Source organism: Hippocampus bargibanti, linkage group LG04 (assembly GCF_051943395.1).
Source record: "Hippocampus bargibanti isolate YZ-2025 linkage group LG04, ASM5194339v1, whole genome shotgun sequence".
NCBI classification, from domain to species: Eukaryota; Metazoa; Chordata; class Actinopteri; order Syngnathiformes; family Syngnathidae; genus Hippocampus; species Hippocampus bargibanti.
Genome location: NC_142737.1, coordinates 10,955,535 through 10,974,019, shown reverse-complemented (window position 1 = coordinate 10,974,019; position 18,485 = coordinate 10,955,535). Strand labels below are relative to the sequence as shown.

Here is an 18,485-nt window from a genome sequence, read left to right as displayed (position 1 = left end):
TGGAGGTTGTAGAAGGAATTATTTATGATACTAAGATTCTTTTAACTACCCTGTCAGATGCATCACAGAGTCCGTTACTGCGGCGTTTGACTGATTATGTGTCAGACATAATGGTATAAAATTAGCATGGTTTCACCATCTCCCCCTCCACCCGTATTGGTTTAGTGATAACGAAACAAATAGGACGGGTTAGCTTATTCATTGCCACTGAAGCGATGATGAGGGATTTGTGCTGAGTCGACAGAAGCGCGTCTTTGTGGCCTGACAGTCCCATGTTAACGTTGGATGGTGATTTTTATTTGTATTGTTGGGGGTGGGCTTCTCTTCCCTTTTTCCCGCGGCGGCCATTTTGTCGCACTGTTCAAATGTGCCTTTTTTTTGTTTTTTCGCTCTTTGGCTCAACTTTCTTTTGGCGAATTCAGCTTTTTTTGTCTTTTCTCTGGACTTTATTTTTATTTCTTTTTTCCTCTCTTCACTGCTTTCTATCTATCTATCTATCTATCTATCTATCTATCTATCTATTAGCTATGCTCTTGAGAGTTCTGAAAGGCACTTATAAATACAATGTATTGTTATTATTAGCTAGCTTTCTATCTATTTGAATTACTTCCGGGTTGAGTGAACGCTGGCGCGTGTGCCGTTGCTCACCCACAGAAAAACTTATCCTGTGAATGTAAAGTGACCTTGAGAGTTTTGAAAGACATGAAATGTATTATTATTATTATATATTTTTTGTACCTGCAATAATCAGCATTTCAGCCATAATGGCTCCAAAACCTAAAAATAATAACAATCGGTAACATTAATTATAATTGTGAAACAAACAGTGCCTTGACAAGAATAGCCTATTTGAAACTGGAGAGACAGAAAGTGTGGTCAAGAGGTGTCGATAATCATTTGCTAAACTGATGACACACCGAGGAAGGTTGCATCAGGTCAACGACGATTTGGGGCATTGATGAAGTGGATTGAGGTCAAAAATGTTTTTTTTTCCACCACAGCTAAATGGTGCCAATTTCATTTAGAAGTTCTACTAAGAAGTCTTGGTGTGCGATAAAAATCACCCTGAACTTCATTCAAAAAGACTCAAGTGTGCCAAAGTGAATGCACATTGTTACCCGCCTCCCCTCCTCGCCTCAAACACCACAATATTTATTTTGTGATCTTAAACATGACCCCCCCCAAACTTCCTTTTAAAGTCAAGGGGACGCTATAGGGTCACACATTCCCAGATGGGGAAAAATGATTAGTCACGGCTGATACTAAGCGTCTCTTCAGATAATTAGAAAGGCATTGGCGCCGTGGTTTCACCAATCAACCGATTATGTCAACAAAGAAACAGTTTGTAGTCATTCCACCCAAAAGGAAATTCAGATCCCGTCCATCACCTCTTCAAACAGTTTTGCTCTTGTCCGCCAGTGAGAATAAGTACGTCTAACTGAGTCAAAGCGGCAAAAAAATAACAAATAAATAAGCTAATTGGAAGTGACATTCTACCTGCAAGCACGTCATTCGAGAATTTAAAGATTTCCTTCACAACCTCTGCGCCTACCGATGCCTAAAATGTGGTTTAAGGAGTAATCATAAACCTACAATACATACCGGCTTCCTCCCATGCAGCAGTCAAGGCTCTTTTTTACAAACAGGAAGTACGACGGTATGTGCGGATATTTGCCAATATGTTAAAAACGCGGGTATGCGTGTGTGTGTTGAGGTGGCAGAGGAAAAGGGGACGTTCGGGAGCCCAAAAGACCACCTAAAAAAATAAAAACAAGAAATAGAAGGTGGGTGCTTCTTTGTGTTCAGCAAAAACATGCTCCAACATGACAAATTATCTGCTGGCCAAATCTCTCTCCATGTCCCCAGTGACGCCATTCAGCATGAGTGTCGTGCAGCGAGCTTACAGCTGACTTGGGACCTCCCACCCGTCCCACCTCACATAATCAAACATACTCATGTGGACATAAGGAAAAAAAAAACTTGGCATCGTGAAATATTGCATCACCAACGTTCCTAGAGGAGTCCCGCCACAAGTGCCAATTCCCTTCCTGTCGTGTATAAGAGCATGCTCAGTGCGCGCTCTCTTCGAGCCCCTTCAGTCGGCCCCCCAAGAAGTCTCTTTCTATCTGCATGGCCAGCCCAGCGATGACTCAGCAACAAGTGACTCAACATGCGCACACATTACAAACACTTCCTCTTGCTGGATCCCTCCGGGGGTGCGGGGGGCTCACACGCCACTGTTCCCATCGGTCATCCTCAGCGTCCGGCCTTCTAAGCGTTCACACTCATGCATGCATTCCAATTGTAGAGCAAACTGAATATTTTTGGAAACATTTCAACTCTCTTGACAATCGGTGGACATGTAATGTAGATCGTCAACCACCAGGCAACGACTCTTGCCGATGGGCAATTTAGAGTTTTTCAACCAGCGTGCAGGATTTGAGGAACGTGTGAGGAAGTCAGGGCCCCAAAAACCCAAACCTCAGAACTTTGAGGCAGAAGTGCCAACTGCTCGACCACATTGAGTCCAGCTCAGTTGAACCAAATTCAAAAGCGTCTGCTTGCAATAGCGTTTGCTCACTCTTGCACCCTGGTGTGATTTGGTTCCCCCTGACAATAAATAAATAAATAAATAAATAAATAAATAAATACCGCTGACATGACATCACCGTAATAGTTTACCATTTTAAATGCCAATGTGAGTGCCAAAAGACCCAAAATCGACAAACTACATTTGTTGCCGTTCCCGAATTTTTCGGGAATTGAAAATATGACGTAGAGCGTCGATGAAAAGATTTCTTCAGCCGTCATCTGTACTGCTTTGAAGGTGTCGGACGTTTCGCTTCTTATCCAAGAGGCTTCGTCAGCAAACTAAAATCTTTTGCTGGTAGTTTAGTTTGCTGACAAAACCTCTTGTATAAGAAGCGAAACGTCTGACACCTACAAAGAAGTACAGATGACGGCTGAAGAAACCTTTTCATCGATGGACCACTCCTGTACGACTGAGAGCTTACACAGACGCATGACGTAGAACGCCATTCCCGAATTTGTCCGGGTTTTGTTTTTTCTTGTGGGGGGTGGCAATAAAGCGCTCGTCAGACCTCTCGCAATGTTTTTTCACTTCAATGAGGGGGCAGCATTTGCGCCCCCTCGCTAACATTTTGTCAATGTTAGCGTTTTGCTACAGGTTCAGCTGTTGTTAAAGCACTATATTAATCATTATGTATGTATTGTATTTTGTACAGTCGCCTTATAACTAAGGAACTCACTCTTCACTCATAAAGGGTTCAGTGAATGTGCATATTAACTCATTCACTGCTATTCCTGAATTTATTCCCGAATATATCCCAAATTTATTTATTATTATTCCCCCATTTCAAGCTCAAAAAATTCCATACCCATATAATTTAGGAATTAACTATTTTTCTGATGAAAAACAGAGTGTAAGGTTTCTTACGCTGAATTGAATGTTTATGTTGTCCTAAAATTCGATATTCTGTGGGTCCTGGAATTTGAGTGAAAATGACAAAAACCCTGGCACTGGAGTGGACACATTTTTGCACATCGTCTGGCAGTGAATGAGTTAAAAAAGTGGTACTGAAATACACACCGTTTTAGGCGATCACATCTTTAATCATTTATGACCCCCTTATCCATCTCACCTTTTATCATAGCTCAACATACTGCGTCCATTGAGTCGATTTAAATACAAACACCCCCGCACCAGCCACAGGGTAGGTCCCATTTAAGACTACTGAGGCTGCGGCTCAATCACTTCATCTTCAAATCAAAAACAGGCAAGCGAAGGCCTTTATTGGACATACCCACGTGTCAAACAGCTGCCGAATTAAATTGTTTTCCAGGAAAGCAGCTTGCGACAAGAATCAAAACGAGCATTTTCAGAGAGCTGCATGCCTTTCGTCAAAAAAATATACATATTAAAAACTAAGATTAAAATGGACTTGAAAATCACATAAACCTGACGCACATTGGCGGTCTTTTACTTGTTAGTTTTGTTTAAAAAAAAGTGACCTTATGATGGTATTTTTAAAAAAGTGCTGAGGAACCAATCCACAGACTCATGGCTAATCAAGACTGTTAGTCATAGTCTTCATCAAGGAGTCTCTCTGTTTCGAAAAAAAAAACTACAATACAGATGGAAGCCACAAGACTTTCAATGTGAACCAACCCAACATCAAAACGATACTCCGTAACGCTCGTATGTGACAAACACACGTCAAACCGATCTTGTCTTCTGAGTTAACCTCATGACCTCACCGGTTTGATTTGTAGCGCAACCTTGAATTGACCTCGGATATGCTGTGACACTTCACCCAAGGGGCTTGCGGGGATTTTTCACGTTCAAAATTTGATGGTGACAAGTAAATACTGTATTTTCCAGATTATAAGGTGCATGGGACTATAAGGCGCACCCCCAATGAATGGTGTATAACTTTTTCCATGTATATGGCGCACCGGATTATAAGGCACACCTTAAAGGACAACCACGTCACTTTTTTGTTTTTTAATTGACACCAGAAAAAAGTTTTATAGCATCTAAAATACCCAAAACACGCAGTATGATATTTTTACTCAAATGCAAAACACCAATAAAAATGACTTAAAGTGTCCAAAATCTGCAAAAAATTGAGCTGCGAATTGGGCATTTTCAGAAAGTCCCGCCCCCAGTTCGCGACGTCACGCCAAGACGTCTTGCATTGCTTGTGAATCAAAATAATGACTTCAGATTCGGAGAATATGCTTTCTTGTTACACATCCAGTGATGAATATGATTCAAATAGTTCTGAAGAGGAAAGCAGACATGTTTGCAATCGATTAAAGAATTTATTTGTGCCATTTTCAGGCAACATTGGGGGGGAAAATCTCTCACCCAAAAAAAAGAGGAACAAAATGGCGACCTCCTGTGGCCACCTGCGTTTTCACAGGCTGATAAATTCTTTATATGGCGCTTGGACGCTCTCTTCTGGCCTTCTGGCCGCTTTTGGGTGCAACACGAGGTCCCCAGACAACACAAGTACAGCAAAATACATTGTGACGTGATGGAAGGACCGCTACAAAGCGTCTTTTTTACAGTCAAGGGCGGTCCTTTAGTGACGTCACGTACGGACTCGTCACAAACTGAAAAACAAGACTTCCTGAATATTCAGTGTGAGTCTTAAAACGTAAAATATAGCTATATGCGGTGGAATCTTTGTAAAATACGCTCAATAGAAGTCATTTGAAGCCATTTTAAAAATTATGGACACAACTTGTCCGGAGACGTCGGTTGTCCTTTAAATGAATGACATATTGCACGCGTGAGCACGCAGCTGCTCCCCTCTCCCGGCAAATTGGCATTTTCGTGTTTATTATGTTTCATTATAAGTCATTATAAGTGCCTTGCACGCTGGGTCCGAGAGGACAGTAATTTCATCATAAATGTTTGGAAGACAAACTTTTTGCCTTAAACACACTTTCTGGGAACCAATTACGTTTGTATGCTGAGGTATCACTGTATATTTTTTGGAGACACTAAATACAAAACCAAGCAAAAAAAAAATAATGCCAAATCTTCCATTTCTAGTCATTGTGCTAAAATAGAAAATGATGTTGAAATTGAGAAAACACACAAGAGATTATTGAAATCAAACAGTGATTTATATATCCCTGCATGGACCGCGCACTCCTTCTTCCACAAGGTAGAAATGGAGTCGTGGCGGCTGACAGTAGTTGGAGACCTGTTCTGGCTCAAGATTACTTCACATATAAGGCTCACGTATGTATAAGGCTCAGCGTCATCACATGAAAAAAAAAAAGCTTTTGGGTGCACCTTATAGTATGGAAATTACGGTAAATAAAACATCGCGTGAGGGGGGTGCAGGCTTCAACGATGCACTGCTTTATGCTCATTGTGAGGAACGATACATCCCGAATTGCGTAATTAAGTTACGTTCAGATGGCCCAAACATTTGCCAAGTCAATGAATGAGAGAAAAAAAAAATAAAACACGATGTTAACATAACAAATCATTCAACTAAATCAAACTCGATTATCACGAAACTATTGAGTGGGGAAACTATAAAAGTTTTACAAATATAAGGTGCACCTTCAATAAATGGTGTATTTTCTATATACAGTATAAGGCGCACCTTCACAGAATGAACAAAGGTTTTCCACATATAAAAGATAAATATATAAAAGTGTTCCAAATATAAGGTGCACCGGAGTATATGGGGCACTCCCAATGAATGGTGTATTTTAAAACATTTTCCATCTATAAGGCGCACCTTCGATGAAAAAAAACAAGTTTTACAAATATAATCTATAAATATATAAAAGTTTTCCGAATATAAGGCTTACCCCATTATAAGGTGCTACAGTAGAGGCTGGGGTTACGCATTACTTCTCGAGGGGTGAACTGAGTCAGTGGCTGCTGACAGTAGTTGCGAGACCTGTTGTGGCTCAATATGACTTCACATATAAGGTGCACCGGCGTATAAGGCGCAGAGTCGTCTTTTGAAGAAAATCAAGGCTTTTGGGTGTGCCTTATACACTGTAAAATACAGTACTAATAATAATACCATCTTCTTGTCTACTGCTTCAGATGTCAAAGGAGTCCCATGCCCCAAACAATCTCAAACAATTTACTATTCCCATTACTATCAATCACGGACAGCTATTTCCGAACAGCGTGTGATCTCACAGGGCTGCGTGGCACGAATTGATCAGACACATCAAATGTGGTTTTTCCCGAAAATTGGAGTGAAAAAAAAACATGGTAACATGTGCATCACAGGATCTGGGATGGAAAACAGATTTTGTTACCACCTTTGAATTTTCATTGTGTGAGTCAGTGTGGCTTATGCTGAACAAAGCGTAGCAAGTGCGTGGGCACTGGGGGTTGGGGGTCGGGGTTATTAGAAAAAAGAAGGGCTGTGGGTGGAGGGGGTTAAGGGACTAAAACGAAAGAAAAACTGAGTTAGGCAAGAAAGAGTCATTGACGGAGGAGGAGGAAGGCCATGTTTGGGAATGGGGGTTCAGGTGGTCGAGTGGAGGATCTTAACACTTACTGGGCTCGCAATCACAGTGACAGGAGCCCTGCGCCGGCGAGCATTGACTGCCACGTAAAAGGCGATGGGTGCAATTTGTACGTGTGCCTATGATGACATCATTGGTGCTGACGGATTGACCGACTGCGCTGAGGTTGATTGAAAAATTTGACACTCCAACGGCATCAGTTTTTCCACAAGGGTGGAAACTCTCGTGACTGTAGTGAGGATTGATTCCATCTTTTCTTCCATTTTGGCTTTGTGTTCTTTTGAGAAAGTGGATTTTGAAGAAGAGTGAAAAATAATAATGGCAGTAGAAATCATCTATATACAGTAAAGTCTCGTTATATCGATATCGGATATATCGATAGTCCCGGTTATATCGATACTATTTCTATGCAGCACGGAGAAAGTTACATGCAAACAGGGTCGCATATATCGATAGTCCCGGTTATATCGATATTTTTTCGGACTCCCTTGAATATCGATATAACGAGACTTTACTGTATATACATACATATATATACATACATACACATACATACATATATATACATACATATACATACATACATACATACATACACATATATATATATATATATATATATATATATATATATATATATATATATATATATATATATATATATACATACATATATATACATATACATATACATATATATATATATATATATATATATATATATATATATATATATATATACATATACATACATACATACATACATACATATATATACATACATATATATACACATACATACATTACATATAAATACATAATAATATATATATATATATATATATATTTATTATTATTATTGGACAAATCTATTCTATTGGTCAGATGCTACATGTCATTTTTTGAAATTAATGATTCAGCTGAAGTGTTGAAAATGGTCAGCTGTGTCAATTTGAAAGGCAAAATAAAGAAAATAAATGAATCAGTTGTTGTTTCCATTTACAACCGGATATTCATAACCATTACTGGTGAAACAACGAATAAATAAATCAATATTTTGCACATATTTTCAATCCGGGAGGGTGTGGGTAAACTGGATTGCCAACCCGCAGGAAAAAGCGGGCCACTTCATGTTGGCCATCACGACAGTAGGGGAAGAACTGACGCCGCGTGACCTTTTTCGGCAACTTTCACTACAAATCATATAACGAAGTACGACAAGCCGCTGCGAAAGGCCAGCGGGAGTACCGTTGCGTAAAAGTGTACGACTTCTTGATGGTAAGCAAAGGACAGCGGGGGATGATGGGACAGGACGGGTCTCAGCTCTCTTTAAGTTTGAGTCGAGAGAGACGCGAGATCGCCTTTCAACGCACACACGGACGCTCCTTGCATAATTGAAGAACATTCTGTCAAAGGAGGAAGCGACACTGAAACATGAGATAACCTTCGTCTTACTTCCCACAGCCTGAGTGGCGCATCAGCTGATTTGTGGTGAAACAAGCAAGGAGCCTCGAGCGACTTTGCAAAACAGCCCGGTGGAAGTCGTTTCACTGAAATTCCTCCCAATTTAACACGCTGACGGGATATGGCAAACTTAAGACAGTCCCTTCCTTGCCTAATATGTGGCATTTACTAACTACTGTAGCTTGGTTAGCACATACAATATTTTTAAAAAGCTTTTGCACAACGCGGAAAAGTATACGTTACAATCAATATATTGTCTTGTTAGCTGTTTTTATTGTATTTATTTATTTATTTTTGCTTTGGTAGACATTCTCCTTCTCAGTTCTGCATTCCCACAACAATTTGCGATCCGACGCGACACAATGCTGCTATTCTTAAGGCGCGCAGAAATAACGCTTTGCTGCTCTCAAGGCCATTTCCTGTGGTCTGGGAACTCGAAGGCTCGCTGGGAAAACTGAAAAGCACCCAGCAACATCTCAAAGCATGAAGAGTAGACAGACGTTCGGAGTAGTAGTGTCGCAAGATGAGACAATTCCACGAGGGGATCCGAGGCCAGTATGACTAATAAAAGATGTCGACACAAAGCCTGAAGTTCGTCACAATGCTCACTAAGACAGAACCTGGCATATTGGGGAAATGATAGTAAAAACAGGGATTTAAGGAGTGAGTAGAGATATCTTGGCAGGATGCACATGTGATAAGTGATTCTGTGTGTGTGGGGGGGGTGAGGTTGTGGGGGGGGGGGGTCTGGGGAAGGCGACCAGTGGCTAGCATCAGAACTAAAAGACACTATAGAATACTGTTGACGATAGAGCACAATCTCTATGAGCAAACATGTAAACCATTGTTACAGTGCCAGTGATAAAGGCGGAATTTCTGACGCATTCGCTGTTTCGAGAATTTACATAAGTATAATGTAATAATAATAATCAAAGAAGATAGCCACAATATGTGTTTTAAGAGTTACATACAACTGTGAATTAAATGTCAGCACGGGTGCTAATGCAACGCAACATCAAAACTGTGTCCTGGTTAGCCTACAGATATTACAATAGACAAAGAATTAACGTAATTATAGTGAAATAATAATAATCGAAGAAGCTAGCCACAAAGTATGTTTAAATAGTTACATACAATTGTGAACTAAATGTCAGAACTGGTGCTAATGCTAACGCAGCGTCAAAACTGTGTCTTGGTCAGCCTACCTGTATTAAAATCCAGAAGGAATTCACATAATTATTGTGATAATAATCTATTACCATTATGATAGACTAATGTAAATGAATTATACTGTTTTCCTTGAATAAGTGTATTTCATGTGCAATGCAAAAACAGTGCAATCTCAAAACTTTGGGCTCATTTTTATTTTTCTCATGTTGCTAAATGTATAGTTTTTGAATGTTGCTGTGCTGATGGCCATTTTGTGTTTGGGAGCCTTTTACTGAGCGAGTTGCTTTTTCTGTAACCACAAAAGGACAAGTCTTCTTGTGCCGGTCCCAAGCCCGGATAAATACAGAGGGTTGTGTCAGGAAGGGCATCTGACGTAAAAGCTTGGCCAAAACAAACATGCGGATCAAACCTCTAAAGATGGAGGACACTGATTTGTGGCGACCCCTTGAAGGGAAAAGCCGAAAGGATAAGAAGATCGTGTGATAATCATCATCATCATCATCATCATCATCATCATCATCATCATCATCAAATAAGCTAGCCACAAAGTATGTCTAAAGAGTTACATACTGTGAACTAAATGTCAAACTGTTGCTAATGCTAACGCAACATCAAAAGTGTGTCCCGGAAGGCCTACCGATATTGCTAACAACTCAAGTAGATGATGTTACACAAGAACAAATTATTTTGTGTGACAGCTACGTTTGCGTCAGGGATCATTAAACTTCTGGAAAACAAAAGCTACATTTTCTACTAAGCTACACGGATGACCCTGTTGCGTCACACGAGTGTATGATTTTGAAGTGCGTCTTTCAACACTTTCATGTCTTTCAATTCCTTGATCTCTTGTTGTGCGTATCACCCTGACGCATAGCACACGCTTGCAAATTGTATAAAAGGAGCTGTCGCGGGACAGAGAGATTGGGCGAACCACGGGGCAGAATCATCTCGGACTCACAGACCCAAAGAGACTTGCACGGACCCGCTCAGGCGCCCGGCTCGCGCCGGGCGTCGGACGGACATCACGGCACGACTTGCTCAACTCCACGCCACGGTCAAGCTCTGCGCGTCACCTGCCTGGGAGATCTGACAACGAACCTACTTACAAATAAAGAGAACCATCAAACTCTTTATTGGCGAGCCAGCCAGGAGGATTTTTTTCCCTCCTCCTCAGCCCAATCAACTCTCCAAATGGAAACACCCAGATTTCCCAGCCGCCCGTGAACCCGGCATCTTCACAGCAAGACCCCTCAAGCCGAGCTCCCGATGGACCGCCACCACCCGTGGGCGCCCCGACCCCACCGTGAAACCTGCCGCACCCTGATGGCCGACATCGTCCAATTCGCCTGGCGACTCTGCAACTAGCTGCATCGTATATGTCCACGATCGCACATCGTCGGACATCGCTTATGTCCACGATCGGACATCATATATGTCCACGATCGGACATCGTCGGACATCGCTTATGTCCACGATCGGACTTCGGGAAGACGCTTCATGGCCGACACGGCCGCCGACGTCAGCGTTCTTCCTCAGCGTCCTGCAGAGCGCCATGGCAACGCGATCATCGCCACCGTCGCCGATGACCGGCCTGTCCGTGCCCGGCAGCGTGGCCAACCCTACGCACCTTCGTCCTCACAATCCCTCATCGATTCTCCGACAACTCACGGTGAGAAGACCTTCCGGCATCGACTCGACGGCCGCGAGGAAAGTTTCCATCGATCGACTCAAACTGGCAGTCGTAGAGCACTCTTTGCCGTGCTCCCGTACAACGACTTCAGACACCACGAAACCTCCTCGGCAACCTCCCAACCGACGCCTGCCACGCCCGGTGACCGTCATCTTGCCTGGCCTCACCATGTCGCAGAATTACTTTTGTTTTTATTTCTTTTTCCTTCATCGTTTTCACCGACTTCGGATCCAGGAGGGGAGCCCTGTTGCGTCACACGAGTGTATGATTTTGAAGTGCGTCTTTCAACACTTTCATGTCTTTCAATTCCTTGATCTCTTGTTGTGCGTATCACCCTGACGCATAGCACACGCTTGCAAATTGTATAAAAGGAGCTGTCGCGGGACAGAGAGATTGGGCGAACCACGGGGCAGAATCATCTCGGACTCACAGACCCAAAGAGACTTGCACGGACCCGCTCAGGCGCCCGGCTCGCGCCGGGCGTCGGACGGACATCACGGCACGACTTGCTCAACTCCACGCCACGGTCAAGCTCTGCGCGTCACCTGCCTGGGAGATCTGACAACGAACCTACTTACAAATAAAGAGAACCATCAAACTCTTTAACCCCCTCCTGCACTGACACTGACATATCGAGTACAAACAGCTTTGTTCAAAATAATTTGCTTGTTAATTTTAAGCAGATTGGCGATATAACTATGTTAAAAAAAGAGTTGAATATATTTCTGCAAGGCAAACCTAGTCAGTACTTTCTTTTCACTTCTTATCACAAGTAGTGTTCTCAACTGTACTGTGCAAGACAGATTTGAGACAATGGAGGCGCTTGAACATGGCCAAACAGACTTGAAAGTCAAAAAGAAAAAAAACAACAACAGCAACATAATCCAAGAGCATGAAACACAATTTATCACCGGAATCTTTAAACAGATGCTTGTTTGGGGGAAAGTTGAAAGCAGCAATCCATCATTCGCATCCGAGCCAAGACGAATTCACACGGTAAAAACACGCTTCAAATATGAGGCCGTCACTCACCGAGCGTTTACTTGCGCCAGCCAAGCGTTAAGAGTGACTCATTCCAAAGTGTCAATAGTTTTCTTGATTTCAAACTGGGAAGACTCCTGACAAGATTGCAGATGTTGAAATGGTGGCGTGCGAGCCAGAGGAATAATTACAGTACGTTTAATCTGACTTGGAATTCTAATTGTAGAGGGAAAGGTCCAAACTGCTTTGAGGAAAGTGGTCAGAAAGACAACTTTTTTGGTAGCGTGCGACTTCTGCTATCTAAAGTTATACAGTGAGATTATGTTCCATGTGCATCAGACCACACTGTAAGATTTAAAGGACAACCGACGCCTCCGGACAAGTTGGACAATTCCCCCGGGCCTGTGTGTGTTTTCTCCGGCTACCCCAATTTCCTCCCACATTCCACAAAAATGCACAGTAGTTTAAAGGACAACCGATGCCTCCGGACAAGTTGTGTCTTGTCCATAATTTGTAAAATCACTTCAAATTACTTCTACTAAGCGTATTTTACAAAGATTCCACCACATATAGCTATATTTTACGTTTTAAGACTCGCGCTGAATATTCAGGAAGTATTGTTTTCGAGTTGGTAACAATTTCTGACGTGACGTCAGGAACGCCCTGACAGAGAAAGCAACACACAATGCATTTTGGGTACTTTGTTTGGTCTGAAAACTTCGTGTTGATGGCGAAATGAGAAGGAAAACACATAAATAATGCAATGGTGAATCGTGTGTTGACCAAGACTACTATTTGATACTAGTTGACACAAATTCCCAGCGAACAAATCAGCCCATTTCCAATGGAGCTTGGGCGCCATCTTGTAAATTTTCTGGGCGCTACATTGGAGTCCAGATGCCTCAAAACGAGACGGAAGGACTTCTTTAATCGATTTCAAACATGTATGCTTTCCTCTTCAGAACTATTTGATTCATATTCATAACTGGATGAGTAACAAGAAAGCATCTTCTCTGAAACTGAAGCCATTGTTTTGATTCTCGAGCAAGGCAAGACGTCCTGGCGTGACGTCACAAACAAGGGGGAGGGACCTTATGAAAGTGAAACTTTCTAAGGTCATTTTGAAGTCGTTTTGGGACACTTTAAGTCATTTTTATTGGTGTTTTGCATTTGACTAAAACTATCAGCCTGCGTGTTTTGGGTATTTTAGATGCTATAAAACGTTTCTCTGATGTCAGTTAGGAAACAAAAAATGGTGTCGGTTGTCCTTTAACTGTTGGTTTTAACACAATGTTTGTCTTGTATGCTTGTCATTCAAGCGTGTCAAACTCATTTTTGTGGCGGGCTAAATTGCCATTGCGGTTTCACCTCGAGGTTAGCAATAATTGTGAAACAGTACATGTAGGATCATATACATGACGAATTGATGGTAGTAGTTTTGAAAAGAGGGACAAGTTAATTGTTTGTTCACATTTTTCCAATTAATTTGAAAGACGAACTGGTAACAACAGCAAAATGTATATAGATTATCGACAAGTAATGGACTTCAAGCTTGAATAGTCATTCCGTAGGGGTAAACCTGACACGATGACTAGTCAGTTCAACTTTTAGACTCATTTTACTCCAATTAGCCCAACGGCAACGGAACAACAAATCCAAATTTGCCACACTTCTGCAGCATGCCAGAGAGCAAAATGTGTATTAATGTCACTCTTCTGAAATGTAAAGCCTTGTCAAACACGTCTAAACCGTGAACTTCCCAAATATAAGCAGCATATTGACTGTTTCACCAGAGAAGAAAACATTCTAGACCCTCCGCTCCTGCCCACCACCTTTTCCAGCTACTCCCCTCAGGCAGGCGCTACCGATCCATGCGCAACAAATCCAGCCGACATTTAAACAGCTTCTTCCCCCAAGCCATTAACTCTCTGAACAGTAGCCCAAATGGAACTGTATGATGATACTGATGATACTTGTGCAGCGTGTTCTACCGGAAACAAATTCCTTGTGTGTTCTACATACTTGGCAATAATGATGATTCTGATTCTGATTGAAGAAAATTGAAAAAGTTTGTAACGCATTACTGAAAGGAGAGTTTTTAATTATTTTTTAAACTGATTCACTGACATTCACAAATTTCCCCAATAAAGGTTTTCTGATTTTTCTGATTTATTCGAGATTTGAAAATATGATGTTGAGCGCCATTCCTGAATTTGTTTGGGTTCTTCTTTTTCTTGCGGGGATGCCGATAAATGCCTGGTCAGACCTCTGGCAATGTTTTTTCCCTTCCACAATGGGGCCGCCTTTGGCTTTTGTCCATGTTAGCGCTGTGTTACAGCTTCAGCTGTTGTTAAAGGACAACTGACGTCTCCGGACAAGTTGTGTCCATAATTTGTAATGGCTTCAAATGACTTCGACTGAGCGTATTTTAATAAGATTCCACCGCATATAGCTATATTTTACGTTTTAAGACTCGCGCTGAATATTCAGGAAGTCTTGTTTTTGAGTTGGTGACGAGTCTGTACGTGACGTCACTAAAGGACCTCCCTTGACCGTAAAAAAGACGCATTGTAGCGGTCCTTCCATCACGTCAATGTATTTTGCTGGACTTGTTTGGTCTGGGGACCTCATTTTGCACCCAAAAGCCGACAGAAGGCCAGAAGAGGGCGTCTAAGCGCCATATAAGGAATTTATCAGCCTGTGAAAACGGAGGTGGCCACAGGAGGTCGCCATTTTGTGCCTCTTTTTTTTTGGGTGAGAGATTTTCCCCCCCAATGTTGCCTCAAAATGGCACAAATAAATTCTTTAACCGATTGCAAACATGTATGCTTTCCTCTTCAGAACTATTTGAATCATATTCATCACTGGATGCGGAACAAGAAAGCATATTCTCGGAATCTGAAGCCATTGTTTTGATTCACAAGCAATGCAAGACGTCTTGGCGTGACGTCACGAACTGGGGGCGGGACTTTCTGAAAATGCCCAATTCGCAGCTCAATTTTTTGCAGGTTTTGGACACTTTAAGTCATTTTTATTGGTGTTTTGCATTTGACTAAAAATATCATACTGCATGTTTTGGGTATTTTAGATGCTATAAAATGTTTTTTTTTCTGGTGTCAGTTAAAAAACAAAAAAGTGACGTCGGTTGTCCTTTAAAGCCCTATATAAACCAATATGTATGTATTGCATTATATTTGGAACAACTACCTTCATTTCAAGTTCATATAACTCCAGACCCATATCACTTAGGAATTAACTCTTTTTTTTCTGATGAAACAAGAGAGTCAAAGGTTTCTTACGCAGCATTGACTATTTATGTAGTCCTAAAACTCAATATTCTGTGGGTCCTGGAATTTGAATGACAATGATAAAAACCCTGGCACTGGGGTGGACAAATTTGCACGTCTGGCAGTGAATGAGTTAACTGAAGCAAATTTCTCATCAACATTCGTATTTTAAAGGTTACCTAAAATGTTGCTCTGGCAGTCAGTCAATGTTATTGATGGCGAATTTTTGATTGATTTACTGAACCGTTAAGTGTTGACAACATGCACTCTTTCGGAAACTCGTGACGTGCAGTATTGCCAGACAAAAACTTAGCTTGCAGTAAATCCTTCCGAAAAAAAAAAGTCAAGATGTACCCATGAAGGCAGGCAAAGCGTCCTGTGACTCAACAGCAAACAATCAGGGCATGTTTCTTTGACCGCATCCCTGCGCCAAGACTCAACCGCAGCACCAACAAGCAGACACATGTTCCCACCCCCAAACCCCCCTTACAACCCCTAATTCCCCGTTGCCAACAACATCCCCCTGAACAACTGCAAGTCTACCGGGCCTGTAATCAACATTTTTGCCAAACAACAAGATTGCGGTGGAGGAACACGACAGCGTGAAGTCACCCAAGTACGAAACAGTCTTTAATTATGGCCGCTTTGAAGGTGGCGCTTGAGTTTGCCTCAAAACAAACATATACATAACCTGGGTATTCAGAGTTTTGTGGTTTTTGTTTTCCCCTTCCCCTAAAAATCCACCTAAAAAAAACCCAAAAACTGTGTTTCCAGCAGTAGCGCACGGACAGACCTTTGTACTGTTTTTGTACTGCTCAAAGCCAAATGACATGTTCCATGATACAGTAAGCTAGCTGCTAGTTTATATGTTCAAGAAAACAACACGAGTCAATTTCATCCCAACTAAAGTCAAGTGAATTAACAGCATGAACAATTATTAATGATATGGACCATGTTTTCATCAACAATTGAAGGAAAAGAAAGAAACATAAGTGTCAATGAAACGAAAAATGAAGTAGAAGCCATCAGCTATTCAAGCTAACAGACAGCATGTTTATTATTTCAGTTTGTTTCTATGACGGAGTATTTTTCCTTTTTTTTTTTTTGGTTAATAGTATTTGTACAAGTGGTTTTTGTGATCATGAGAATAAAGCGTATTTCATGCTGTTTACAATGCACTGAGCACGCAGGATCTTGTCAGTTTTGATTTCAATTGTTCTTACTAATATTTTTCATCACTTGAAGCATACAGTGGGCATCAGTAAACATATAAGTTTAGACGACAAAAAAAAAAACAAAACGCAAAAAAAAAAAAAAGAAAAGTACATTTATGAAGTTGTCCTTTCAAGCAGAGGTCCCCAAATCTCGGGCCGCGGACTGGCACCGGTCTGTGGGTCATTTGGTACCGTGCAGAAAGAATAAATAATTTACATAATTTCCGTTTTATTTATTATCTGAGTCCGAACTATGTTTTATTTTGAAAACTGAAAAATTACCAGATTACATTCATCTATGACTTACTCTTGACGCATGTCAAAACGCTTGTCTAGGTCACGTGATACGTACCGCTAAAATTAGCCCACCGACTACGACTTCTAAGAAAAAAAGGCTACATTTAACAGACAATACCAGGAGTCCTATTTAAAATTTGGATTTATTGCGACAGATAATTCCTACGCACCACACTTTGTACTTGTTTTTGTGGTGTATCTTATTTTGAAGGCACGTTTATACATTATGGTGACCATAGAGCGTTAAGGGACAGAGACAATGTTACATATGCTGTTGGCGTGATGGACTCTGCTAATAAAGTTGTATCAAAATACACAATGGATTCATGTTTATTATTATATTTAAAAGAAAGAAAAAACACTTTCCATGCCTGTCGTATCATTTTATTTTGTTGTATTTATCCGCCGGTCCGTGAAAATATTGTCTGACATTAAACCGGTCCACTGCGCAAAAAAGGTTGGGGACCACTGCTTTAAAAGACAACCGATACCATTTTTTGTTTCCTAACTGACATCAGAAAAACGTTTTATAGCATCTAAAATACCCAAAACACGCAGGCTGATATTTTTAGTCACATGAAAAACACCAATAAAAATGACTTAAAGTGTCCAAAAACTACTTCAAATTGAAGCCGGAAATGGCCAGTTTCAGAAGGTCCCGCCCCCTTGTTCGTGACGTCACGCCAAAACATCTAGCCTTCCTCGAGAAGCAAAGCAATGGCTTCAGATTTGGAGAAGATGCTTTCTTGTTACTCATCCAGTTATGAATATGATTCAAATACAGTAAAGTCTCGTTATATCGATATCGGATATATCGATAGTCCCGGTTATATCGATACTATTTCTATGCACGCACAGAGAAAATTACATGCAAACCGGGTCGGATATATCGATAGTCCCGGTTATATCGATATTTTTTCGGACTCCCTTGAATATCGATATAACGAGACTTTACTGTAGTTCTGAAGAGGAAAGCATAAATGTTTGCAATCGATTAAAGAAGTACTTCCGTGTCATTTTGAGTCGTCAGGACTCCAATGTAGCTCCCAGAAAATGCACAAGATGGCGCCCAAGCTCCGTTGGAAATGGGCTGATTTGTCTGCTGGGAATTTGTGTCAACTAGTGTCAAATAGTAGTCTTGGTGCAACACACAACGATTCACCATAGCGTTATTTTATGTGTTTTCCTTCTAATTTTGCCATCAACACGGATAAACACGAAGTTTTCAGACCAAGCAAAGTACCCAAAATGCATTGTGTGTCGCTTTCTCGGTCAGGGGCGTTCCAGATGTGACGTCACGTCAAGCATCGTCATTAACTCGAAAACAAGACTTCCTGAATATTC

General features: G+C 41.3%; 1 protein-coding gene across 2 annotated transcripts in view; it reads right to left on the bottom strand.

Moving 5' to 3' along the window:
• The window catches only part of sh2b3 (SH2B adaptor protein 3), a 62,128-nt gene that overhangs the window by 38,201 nt on the left and 5,442 nt on the right, over positions 1–18,485 (bottom strand). Inside the window, exon 1 of one of the 2 annotated variants that reach the window (XM_088993986.1) lies at positions 1,603–1,733. The exons of the other annotated variant lie outside the window; for it this stretch is intronic. The gene's annotated coding sequence lies outside the window, so the exon portion shown is untranslated. Of the gene's footprint in view, positions 1–1,602; positions 1,734–18,485 lie in introns of those variants that run through there. 2 annotated transcript variants of the gene reach the window in all.